General features: G+C 40.0%; 1 non-coding gene and 1 pseudogene across 1 annotated transcript; one reads left to right on the plus strand and one right to left on the minus strand.

Moving 5' to 3' along the window:
* Window positions 1-2,482: 2,482 nt before the first annotated feature.
* LOC130502905 (small nucleolar RNA R71) lies at window positions 2,483-2,590 on the minus strand. The gene has a single exon (XR_008940508.1). It is a non-coding gene; the product is annotated as a small nucleolar RNA R71 (small nucleolar RNA).
* A 4,100-nt stretch (window positions 2,591-6,690) lies between these two features.
* Window positions 6,691-12,619, plus strand: LOC130502904 (uncharacterized; annotated as a pseudogene).
* The last annotated feature ends 638 nt before the right edge of the window (window positions 12,620-13,257 follow it).

Raw genomic sequence — 13,257 nt, forward strand, 5'->3', positions numbered from 1 at the left:
GACTACTTTCTCAGTTGCAGCATCGGAAAGAGGGTACTTACCTGCTTCCGGCTGGGCGATATTGATCGATGAGGCGTTGGTTGAAACGATCGATTCTTCTGTATCTGCATCACTCGATTGAAAATGTTCCGTGTCGATCGTCGCTTGGCCGACATCTGTTTTCTCCATTCATTAGTGTTGTAAAAACGAAAAGAATAAAAAATTTAGCAGAAGTAACAAAGTCTATACTAAATTCTTAAATTAAATCTAAAAGTAATAAGAAAGAGTCTGATATACCATAGATTTTACCCGTTTTTAACCATGGTATACTAGTATTTTATTATATATTAAATCTGTTTTCTAGCTGTTAGGTATGTTTTCAGGTTCAGGAGCATTTTGTGAGAAAGTGATGTTTTTGGAGCATTTTGGAGTGCAAGAGATGATACACCCGAGTTGACCATTCAAGACTAAGTCGGAAGTCAACATTGCGATTATAATCGATCGATACTCATCTCGAGTTGTCGATCGATGTAGCTGAGAAGATCCGCGTACTAGAAGATTATAATCGATCGATACACATTTAGTGTTGTCGATCAATATCGAGGACGAAATGGTTTAGCCGACTACTTCACCAAGACTTCACCAAATTACGAGATTGCCCCTGACGAGTTTTTAACCTAATGGAAATGCTTAAATACTCCTGCAAAGTGTTTTTGACGGCAACCTTCGAAAGAAGCAAGCTTTTAACAACCCTCAAAGCAGAGAGTGTGAGAGAGAGACTAGAGTTTTATTTGTTTGAGAGAGATTGGAGAGATTTCTCATCTCCTTTTGTATTTCTACTTTATTCTATCTATGCAATTCTTTCATCTATCTATTGTTATGAATTGCTTAGCTATGTCTGAGTAGTCTACTTGTTAGATCTAGGTTTAAATAGGTTTGTGGGATTAGCCCCAAACTATAATTGCTAAGTTGTGATACTCATCAAATGGATTGTACCCTATGCTTGTTTTAGATTAGCTAACTAGAACATAGATCACTAGGATCTTAGATTATCTTGAATTATCCATTTGAGCGATGCCTGTCTCCCGTTGAGAAGAACGACAGTTCCTCCTTGAGACCTTGTGGTCATATTCGGCTCGCGCCTAGGCAGATCTAGAAGCCGTCGATCGATATCCCGACAGGTGAATCGATCGGCGCCGCGAAAGGTGTATCGCTCGATATCTCAAAAGGATATCGACCGACTCTTTTTCTGTGTCATCATGCGAAAGGTGGCCAGAGATCTAGATATTTTAACCAGTGATTCATCACATATGTTAAGCGGCTGAGATCTATAGTATCATGCAAGCAACTTATTAAAGCATTTATAGAGATTATAATCTCCATTCCTGAATAGAAACCCTATGTCTAGCACTCTTTATCCCATTAAACAACCCATCATATTGTTAGTTAGAGCAACTACCTTGCTCATTTTAGGAATTGTTATTTTCATTTCTATCATATAAACCAACCTTGCCTAGGATTGATTAGTAGATTTTATTTAATTGGTTCCCTAGCTCCTCGTGATTCGATCCCTAAGTACTACAGCTGTACCTCTTATTTGAGAGAGTAAGCTCTACTGGGTAATTTGAGCACTATCAAATTTGGCGCCGTTGCCGGGGAGCTTTGATCGCCATTAGATTTAATCTTATTAATCTTAGGTTTTTCTTTTACCCCCTTTCTTATTTAAATTTTTCTTGTCTTTTCAGGTACATGCCCAGCAGTACCAGAAGCAACAAGGGAAATCAACTTTTATTCTCAGAGGATCCTGCACACTTGGAACGTTCAATCCGCAAAGACCTACGCTCCGCATCGATCGACAGAATCGCAACACCGTCGACTGATACTCACGTTCAACAGTCGACCGACACTCAGACAACACCGTCGACCGATACCGTTCGCCGATCCACATCGTTCGATACTTCTAACCGTATATCGATCGACACTACTCCGCGAAGCATGGTCGCGATTGTTATTCTCACGCAGGGCGAGAATGGAAACCTGTATGACCAAGATGGTCATCTGCGTAATGCAACATGTCAGAAGCTAGATGCACAGGGAAACATAATCCCTGAGCCTGAAGCTGAGGCTACAGGAGAAGCTCAAACACGATCGTTGGCAGACTATAACCGTCCAGACGAGTACTACACCAACAGATCAGCTATTCGACTTCCAGATATTCAGAACTTCGAGCTCAAGCCTCAGTACTACTCTCTCGTGTCTCAGATACCTTATTCTGGGCAATCACACGAGCATCCTATGGACCATCTGGAGAGGTTCGAGGATCTTATCGCTGCTATTCGTATGGATGGAGTCCCCGAGGACTACCTACTCTGCAAGCTCTTCAAATACTCACTGATTGGAGAGCTTCGCACTGGCTCAAGCAGCTACCTACAGGATCACTGACATCCTGGGCCGACATCAAAAACGCCTTCCTGCGTAATTTCTTTGATGAGGCACGCGCTGAAGACTTAAGAAGCAAAATCGCCACTTTCACGCAAAAGCCTAGTGAGACTTTTAAAGACGCGTGGATCAGATTCAAGTTCTTCCAGCGAGACTGTCCACACCATGGATTCAATGAAGTGCAGCTGTTAAGCACTTTCTACAGAGGTATCGCCTTACGGTATCAGATGGCTCTTGATACTGCTAGTGAGGGGAACTTCAACACTAGGAATCTAATAGAGGCTGTGAGACTTATTGAGAACCTAGCCAACAGCAGCAGCACCAAGAACACTGACTCTGACAAGAAGAAATCGGTTGCAGCCATCAGGGAAGACCAGATGAATGAAGTCAGAGCCAAGATAGATGCTTTACATGCATTTCTGGGGCAGCCAGTCTGCTCAGCTGAAGAAGGAGAGGCTAGAGAGGATGATACAGAGGAAGATGTGAACTACATTGGAGGTACTGGATTTCAGAGATATGGAAACCAGAGTGGAAACATAATTTTTTTTGGCAGTGGTCAGAAGAGTAACTACAACCAGAGTTCACAGTATCAGAAACCCTTCACCAACACAAGGAACTACGGCAACTCAGCTTACCAAAACCCACCGCCACCCCCCCAGGAGAGTAAGTTTGATGCCATGATTGATAGAGTTCTGGAAGGTCAGCAGAAGTTACAGTAGACTTCAATGGGAAGATTGATTCTGTCTTCAACAATCTGACCACGAGGATAGACACCATCTGCACTCAGGTTAAGAAACTTGAGACACATATTGTCCACACTGAAGACTCTATCAGGAGGATTGGAACTTCTAAGGAAGTAGGGGAAGGAAATAGGAAACACCACGTCAATGCTATCATAGATGATGATTTCTGGCAAGTGGTGAAACAGGAGAAGCTACAAGAAGGAGACTTCAAAGTGGAAAGTTCACTAAGTCTCGGTGGATCACAATGGTGTCGATCGACACCAACTAGTCCACATCGATCGACATCGACGATGTCTTTTCCGGACACGCTTGCAGATTGCAACGCGGTTAGGATATTGACACATGCTGAATTCACGGCTTCTCATCCATACCCACCCACCCACACCTACGAAGATATCGACCGACGAGACGAGCCACTCATCGATCGACACAAAGACGAGAACCGTATCGATCGACCCTTTTCTCCATCTTTTGATCGACACGCACCTCTCATATACCGAGTGCAACTACCATCGATAGACAGCAACCGAATCAATGCACTCATACCCACACCGAAACCACAAGCTAACCCTACCGAAATCACTGGTAACCCTTCAGACACTACACCTACATCAGAGGGAACTAAAGGAAGAAGGTTAAGGAGTAGGAAGGAGAAGATTCCTAAGAACCTTAAGAGGGAAGCTAATGCAAAGGAGATTGATGGTTTCACTAAGAGAGTTATCGGAATCCCACCAGAGAAACCTTTTGAGGAGGTTTACTTCACAAAGAGATTGTGGATGTTCTTCAGAGAAACAAGGGAGACTGAAACTGACATTAGGAGAAGGTTTGACAATGTCAGAGAGGATATGAGGAAAATGATTACTTTTCCAAAGAAGAGTGATCCTGGGAAGTTTGTAATACCCTGTGTGATACAAGGGATTGAATTTCCTCATGCACTATGTGACACTGGTTCATCAGTCAGCATCTTACCAAAAGTCATGGCAGACCATCTGGGCCTGCAAGTAGAGCCTTCACCAGAGATCTTTACTTTCGTGGATTACTCTCAGATAAACTCTGGAGGCTTCATCAAAGACCTAGAGGTACATATTGGTGATGCTATCGTCCCTGTGGATTTTCATGTCCTAGACATCAATCTAAATTGGAACTCTTCCCTCTTACTTGGAAGAGGATTTATGGCTACAGTAGGAGCCATATGTGACATGAACACCAACAGGATGTGCTTGACTATGATAGATCCAGAGATCCACTACGACCCTGTCAAGCTTGGCAAACCACCAGCCAAATCAGTGGTAAAGGAAGATGATACTGGTATCATCGCAGTTTGTCATTGTGAAGTCGAGTACGAGACAGAGTACTCGGGATCGATCGACAGTACTTTAACGTCATCGATCGACACTTACAAGTCAGAGGAGATCGACAACAACTATGGATCATCGATCGACAGAGACCCACCGGATGATGAACTCGATCTACCAGATCATTGCTACCCGAATTTTGCCATCCCACCCAACCTAAAGGAAGATGATTACTCAGTAAGGAGTTGGGCGGATAGCGGATTTCATGAGAGTTTTGCAGTAGACATAGCCACCTCTTCCCACAATGGAGACCACAGTGAAGAACATGATGCAGACTATTGGGAAGAGAGAGCTTGGGAAAATTACTTGGAGAATGACAGATTTGCAATTCGATTCCCACAATCGATCGACATCAAACGCCCACTATCGATCAATTATCTACTTCATCCAGCAAAACGACATCGTCCATCGATCGACATTGCCAGTATCACATTGATCGATATTAACCCGGACGACTTAAAGTACAAAATCGGAATTTCACCGATTAGGGCAACACATGGGTATAAAAGGTTGACACCTCAAGCCACGAAAATTCAAAACTTTTCACCTTCTACCCAGCAGCTTCCAGCACTCAGAAACCTATCAATGGAGGACTGCAACAACATGTACAATCGATCCAAACGTGCAGCTAGAAGTGCACCATCGATCGCCACCACCACACACCCATCGATCGACACCTTCAACAGAGCTCAACCAAGATCTCATGAACCTTACGATATCAGGAATGTTTCACTAACACCTGATGAATTTGGAATTTTCAGGCACACAGATGACTATGCAAGAGCTATGGATGGAAGAGTTCTGCACATGACCAGAGAAGACATAGCAGACATCCTCCAAGTTGCTAATGGACCAGAAAACCTGTTCAACACAGCAACGTAGCCATCCAGACATCCTAAATCACGTCCAGGACAACCACAACACCAACACAAGGGAGGATACAGTTCCTCAACACTTCGGTAAACCTAGACATTCACCATCGATCGACATTGTTTCAACACAATCGATCGACGGCGGATATCCCGGATCGATCGACATACCAAGAGTCAGATCGCCCGACAGACGATTGGAGTTTGGACGACGTGCTTTCAATACTGATGGATCCAGGAGATTCAAGTGGGAAGCTAAAGATGAATATGGTGTCTACAGAGATGAGTTTGGCTATGCTCGAGGAGTTGATGGTGAGATCATCCATGTTACCAAGGAGCAAATAAGAGAATTCTGGATAGAGCATCTCTTTTTTCACAGAGGTTCCAATACACACACGCCCTTACCATGCATACACACCACCACCAGTGCTCTACAGTAGAGAGGAGGTAGATGATATGGTGACTGATGTATGGAGAGTTCAGGCGCACCTTGAGGCAAACATGCACACATTGGTGGGAGACACTTTCCAGCCTTTGGATGTCAGTTACAAGGACTTCCAGAATGATATGGCTGAGATAAGAGTGGAGCTTGGAAACATATTGACCATGCTTGAGAAAGAGGCTACGCCACCAGTATCGACCGACAGAGTACGATTACCATCGGTCGACATCGGCAAGACTACATCCATGGACCAACCAGAATGTTCATCACCTAAGAAAGATGAATGGGAAGTTGCTTACATCAATACACGGATTGGAGACGTCTAAAGCCCTCTCAACAACAATGTCGAATGGTTAAGCAAGAGGATCGATCTTCTACAGAAAGAGTTGGACACAATTCGCCAGAATGACCAAACTCAGAATGCTACATTTCCATCGATCGACGCACTAAACTCATCATCGATCGACACAAGGTTCGCAGAACTGGAAGATAGGATGAAATCGTACGTAAGAAAGCATGAACTTTTCAGTTCACCTATCCTGCGATTCCAGGCCACAATGTCACGACAGCTGAAAGAGCTACAAAGAGACATGAGCATAGTTAAAGCTTATATTGATCTTCGTGACAGCAAAGAAACATCGATCGACAGGCCTCGACCAACATCGATCGACACCGAACCACCACCAGCGAAGAGAGCATGCACCACAGCAGAAGTTGATGAGATCAAACATATGCTGTACGTAGCCATGAATTCTATGGAGGAGAGACTCATAGAAAGAAGTGATAACATTGAGGAGACTCTCAATGAAAGAGTGACCAACCTTTGCAGAGCTACTGGTCTCTTGAAGAATGAGATACGCAGTATGCAGGGAAATCTTGAGTACCAAGGCCAACGTTCAGAATCGATCGACACAGCTGACACGGAGTCGATCGACAGCGATCCCAGCGAAGCGACCGATGTACCAATTGTAGCATCGATCGATACCGCATCTTTGGCAGATCAGGATCAACAGATTCAAGACCAGCACGCTAAAGACCAACATGCAGATCTACCTGAGCATTCTAGATTTGACTTCTATCAGCATCAGTTAGACACAGAAGATTTGGTCAGAAGGTTGCAAGTCATCAAAGCCGATTTAGCAAAGATATCTTCTAGATGGACAAGATCAGGTGATGCCACAAGAAGCTTCACTGCTGCTGAGTCCAAAGATGAGGGAAGTGTTTGCCCACTAGCAAACAACAACCCCCATTGCACCCCATGAGTCACTCACCTACTACAGTCAAGCTAAATGATTATAACCAAGCGCTGAGTGGGAGGCAACCCACTATTAGGTTTTCTTTTTCTTTATTTTATTTTTATTTTTCATTTTTGCTTTTATTTTTTCCGGATTTATTTTGCAGTTTTTATCAGATCCAAGTAGAATGCTAATTCCATCGACCGACATTCACCATTCATATCGCTCGACACCACACGACTATTTCTAACGATCAACGTATACCACTACGAATCGATCGACATCTTGTCGATCAGGTTTATTCATTCTAACTTGTTATATTAATTAATTATGTTTTATTTATTTACCTCACCACCGGCTGTGTTACACTGGGACAGTGTAATTTAAGTCTGGGGGAAGTTTACTAATATGTGTTTTTATTTTGGTTTTTATTTAAATTGTTTTCAAAATTATATTTCACATAAGTATTAAATAGGAACATTGATATGAATTTATATTTGATTATCTGACCACTCTTTAGCACCATTCTAGATTACTGATTGCAGATAGTACTAAAGATGCTAAAGTGGATCAACTTGCTATCTATATTCACTAGCTAAGATTGTTTGAAGGAACCAAAGCTGACCTCCAACACTAATATTGACTTATTTGCTTGTCTTGGGGCTTGAAAATCACTGGATCGGAATCCTCCTACAAGTCTGGAAGGTAAAAAGTCTGTGTGTTTCTAGTTCCCTTCCTTCTCTCTCTTCGGCATCTCGAGATCTAAGTTTATGTTATAAAAGATTGAAATGATTTCTTGAGAGGCAGAGGGGTAGGAGTGATTCCTTCGACCCCAGTATTCTAAATCTCAAGGATGATTACACATTGTGGAAACGAAGGGTAGGAGTGATTCCTCCGACCCCATTATTCGCTACACTTTGCCAAAAATGTATGAGTTACAATGCAAATGTCAATGAGATGGACTAGATGACCTATGTGGCATCGAAACCTGTTGAAATTGAAACTAATAAGAGATTCAGAGAAGAGAGAAGAGGGGAGAAAGGGATCAGAGAAGACTACATGTGTGTTCAGATACTTGTTTGAGTTGAATCCATGTGTCCTTTGATCGATACTCCCAAGGTAAAGCCTGCACTTTTATTTTATATTAAGAAATGAGGTTAGTAGAGGGGAATGTCAGATGAGAATTGCTAAGTGGTTGACTAGATGAGTTTAGTTGCTAAGTTAGGATAAGTCATGATGAACTTCTGTGATTAGGATGTTTAGACATGAATTGCAAACCCATAGAGTGATGACTTCAATATATTGAATCTTTGAGTTCCTGCTATTTCCAAACCTTTTCCAAAGACTACTGTTTTTGCTTGAGGACAAGCAAAGGAGTAAGTCTGGGGGAGTTGATATACCATGGATTTTACCCGTTTTTAACCATGGTATACTAGTATTTTACTATATATTTAATCTGTTTTCTAGCCTGTTAGGTATGTTTTCAGGTTCAGGAGCATTTTGTGAGAAAGTGATGTTTTTGGAGCATTTTGGAGTGCAAGAGATGATACACCCGAGTTGACCATTCAAGACTAAGTCGGAAGTCAACATTGCGATTATAATCGATCGATACTCATCTCGAGTTGTCGATCGATGTAGCTGAGAAGATCAGCGTACTAGAATATTATAATCGATCGATACACATTTAGTGTTGTCGATCGATATCGAGGACGAAATGGTTTAGCCGACTACTTCACCAAGACTTCACCAAATTACGAGATTGCCCCTGACGAGTTTTTAACCTAATGGAAATGCTTAAATACTCCTGCAAAGTGTTTTTGACGGCAACCTTCGAAAGAAGCAAACTTTTAACAACCCTCAAAGCAGAGAGTGTGAGAGAGAGACTAGAGTTTTATTTGTTTGAGAGAGATTGGAGAGATTTCTCATCTCCTTTTGTATTTCTACTTTATTCTATCTATGCAATTCTTTCATCTATCTATTGTTATGAATCGCTTAGCTATGTCTGAGTAGTCTACTTGTTAGATCTAGGGTTTAAATAGGTTTGTGGGACTAGCCCCAAACTATAATTGCTAAGTTGTGATACTCATCAAATGGATTGTACCCTATGCTTGTTTTAGATTAGCTAACTAGAACATAGATCACTAGGATCTTAGATTATCTTGAATTATCCATTTGAGCGATGCCTGTCTCCCGTTGAGAAGAACGACAGTTCCTCCTTGAGACCTTGTGGTCATATTCGGCTCGCGCCTAGGCAGATCTAGAAGCCGTCGATCGATATCCCGACAACTGAATCGATCGGCGCCGCGAAAGGTGTATCGCTCGATATCTCAAAAGGATATCGACCGACTCTTTTTCTGTGTCATCATGCGAAAGGTGTGGCCAGAGATCTAGATATTTTAACCAGTGATTCATCACATATGTTAAGCGGCTGAGATCTATAGTATCATGCAAGCAACTTATTAAAGCATTTATAGAGATTATAATCTCCATTCCTGAATAGAAACCCTATGTCTAGCACTCTTTATCCCATTTAAACAACCCATCATATTGTTAGTTAGAGCAACTACCTTGCTAATTTTAGGAATTGTTATTTTCATTTCTATCATATAAACCAACCTTGCCTAGGATTGATTAGTAGATTTTATTTAATTGGTTCCCTAGCTCCTCGTGATTCGATCCCTAAGTACTACAGCTGTACCTCTTATTTGAGAGAGTAAGCTCTACTAGGTAATTTGAGCACTATCAGAGTCCCCGGCAACGGCGCCAAATTTGATATCACTCAAATTACCCTAAAAAGTGAATTACTCTCTCAAATAAGAGGTTAAGATGTAGTACTTAAGGATCGAATCCACAAGGACTCTAGGACTACTTAAAAGACTTCTGTCGAATGTCATGAATGGTTTCATCACGTAACCCATAAATAACTCATATGCCCAAATTTGTAAGACGAAAATGAACCCTTCCATTGTATAAGATTCTTTCGTGATGTAATCGGAATACTTAACAGAGTACATCAAACTCTGACATGCTACCGACCTCACTTATATCTCTGGAAAGCTTCATACTCAAGGACTCTCTTTGCACACTCCAACGGAATATGACGTGAGGGAGCAATTCCATAGACAGCAAAATGAAGAACACTTAGCAAACTCACCATTGTACTCTTCAAGCTATCTCAAGCTTAATCCAACATTCCCCCCCCCTCCCCCCTAAGCTTGAACTCATCTTCACTCATATCTTGAACTCCAATAAGCTCCCTCGTTTCTTCATGCTCGACTTCACTCAATCTATCTTCAACACATTCTCTTATGTCGACTTTCTCACTCACAATGATATTGACTATCTCCAACAATTGGTATCGTAGAAATTGCACAGACCTTCATTGTAGCTTCTCAAGACTCTATGTATCTTTGCATATCTCTACTTATCACCTTACATAGAAATACAGATTCGGTCTGGTCGTATAAAGAAAAAATCTAAGACAACTGTCATTCCTCGAGTATCCTTTTCTATTGCTGTCTTCTTCAGTTTCAGACTTTGATAGCTACAAAGTTTCTAGAATCTACAGTGAATTATGAGGTCTGGTACTTTGTTCACGGTTTCCTGTATATGCATATCACTTGTTTTGAGTCATGTTCAAGGTAATATACCATTTTTATAACATAAGATATTGATTATTACTTTAACCAAGAAAGTTGTTTTGTGATTGAAAAAAATAAACGTGGTTTATATTCAATCTTGGCTCTTTGAATTTATTGAATTTTTTATTACACTGATTTAAATCGAAAGCTACAAATGAAAATTATTTGGAAATATAAATATGAGTATAAACAAGATTAAAATGTTGTTTGAATACATAATATGTATATAATATTTTTTGGGAAATTTGGGAAAAGAGAACTAAATAAATATGATTTTGTCCCCTTAGAATGATTTTACTAATTCTTATCCCCTTAGAACAAAACTTAAAAAAACCCAATTTAGTCCTTGGATTGTTTAATTAGTAATTTTTTTTTTTAAAAATAGTGTTAAATAAGTATAGTTATAAAGTCATATTTGTAAATAGTAAAGTGGAACAGTAAATAAAGGTTAAAAATAAAATAAATAAAAAATCGTCTCCCACACTTCTCCTACAGTGCTCGAGAAAAGAGATTGTCCTGCCCACCATAATCTCCGGCGCGTCTTCGTTTGCCGACGAACTTAAAACCGGCGTGACATCTTTCCTTCCTCCTTCCTTCTTCCTTCTTTTTCCGTGGTATTTTTCTGTTTCTCCTCCTTGTTTTGTCTGAGGTTGTGTTGTCGTTAAACTTCAAGTGACCTTGTTTTCTCCGGCAGCGTAAATCTGAGTTGGCACGAGGTGGACGAAGCTTCCATCACCAATTAAGAACAAGAGGATCTTTGAGACTGAAACTGTTATTCTGTAAGAAATGAAGGACCTTGCTTCTTTCTCTAGCGAAAATGGCGTTCAGATTGCAGATTCTCTATCCTCCAGCGCCGGCAAAACACCTCAAAACCTTGTTTTCTCCGATTGCATAAATAGGTGGTGGCATAATGCGGTCGAAGCTCTCGTCTCTGATTAAGAACAAGTAGGTGTTCGATTTTGTCTTTGTGTTAGATCTTGTTCATCAACTGTTAGCTAAAGGCAAAAGCTTTTAATTTTATAAAGCTCAATTCTTCCTCAATTACCTGATTTGAGTGCTTGATTGATGTGTTAGGGTTCAAGACAAAAGAGAAGAGTTAAAAGGAGAAGATGTTGTACATCATAGGTTTAGGTTTATGAGACGAACGAGACCAAACCCGGAGAGCACTCGAGGCCGTCAAGAAATCTCAGAAAATAAACATGGAAGCTTACACTTCTCTTTTGTCCTTTGCTCTCTCTTCTGATGGTCTTTCTAATCTCGTAAAGTCTTTGAAGTCCTTTGTAGCTCACTAGATTCACCAGTTCACATTTAAAGTTTGTGCCTTTTTTTTCTCGGACAGAAATTTTTTTATGGGAAACCAATCACACTTCCCGATAGAGAGATGGTGGACGAAAAGGCAGGGAGTACGATGGAAGAATCCATTGATAATGATACTGCTATTCTCGTTGATGGTGATCCCTTTAGGTAATGTTGGTTAGATAATCTAATTAGGTAATTAGGTAATCTAATTAGACAGTGCCGTTTTGTTAGTTAGATATTGTCTGATTTTTTTTGTATATGTGTGTTTTTTTGTTTGTTGCAGAGCTACAATGCATAGCGATCTTGTTGTTAGAGCTAAGAAACTAGGTGTAAACGTAGAGGTGGTGCACAGCGCATCTGTGATGAACGCTGTTGGGATCTATGGTCTGCAGCTTTACCATTTACGGTTTTGATCCCCTTCTTTACCGAGACTTGGAGACCAGATAGCTTTTATGAGAAGACTAAGAAGAACTGTGCTCTTGGATTGCATTATATTATGAAGCTTTTACGAGAAGATCCATTTACTGTATTATAGATCTTTGTTTCAGTAAGAATTTCAGTTTTGGATTTTATTTGTGTATCTTTTGTGAGCAGATCAAAGGAAAATATAACATTTAAAGTGATGTAATTTTGGATGATCCATCATTCCATGCATAACTACTCTTCTATTATGAATCTTCTATGTCTTTGATATGCTTTATCTACTCTATTAAAATAGAGTCATTATTTTTATCTACTATAAAGAGTCTATGTTAGACTGGATCTAGATTATTAATATTCTGAACATATTGTGAACAAAATAGTGGGATATTAAATAACAAATGAAATATTTTTACTTAGATAATTAAAATGCTCCCCCCTGGTATATAGGACATTTGTTTATATTTAAACACTAGGGTCGGCCCGTCCTACGGGCGGAAAATTACAATAAAAATGATTTTTTATTAATTTATATACATTAAAAATATTATAACCAAACAAATAAGAAAGAATTATGAATAAAAAAGTTATCATTCAGTTTTAAATTTCTACTAAATTGACATACATTATATATTATAACAACAATAAAAACAACCCTATTACTCTAACCAATTCACCAATAAAACAAATTAATTACAATAATCACAATGGTTGTAACATAACCGGGTAATATTAAATTTTACGTATTACGCAATCGACATTTATATCTTATATTTTAATTTAATCAAACATAAAATAAAAATATTATTTGGATTGAATTGATAAAACAAATATA

The sequence above is a fragment of the Raphanus sativus genome, unplaced genomic scaffold, assembly GCF_000801105.2.
Source record: "Raphanus sativus cultivar WK10039 unplaced genomic scaffold, ASM80110v3 Scaffold0737, whole genome shotgun sequence".
In the NCBI taxonomy this organism is placed as follows: Eukaryota; Viridiplantae; Streptophyta; class Magnoliopsida; order Brassicales; family Brassicaceae; genus Raphanus; species Raphanus sativus.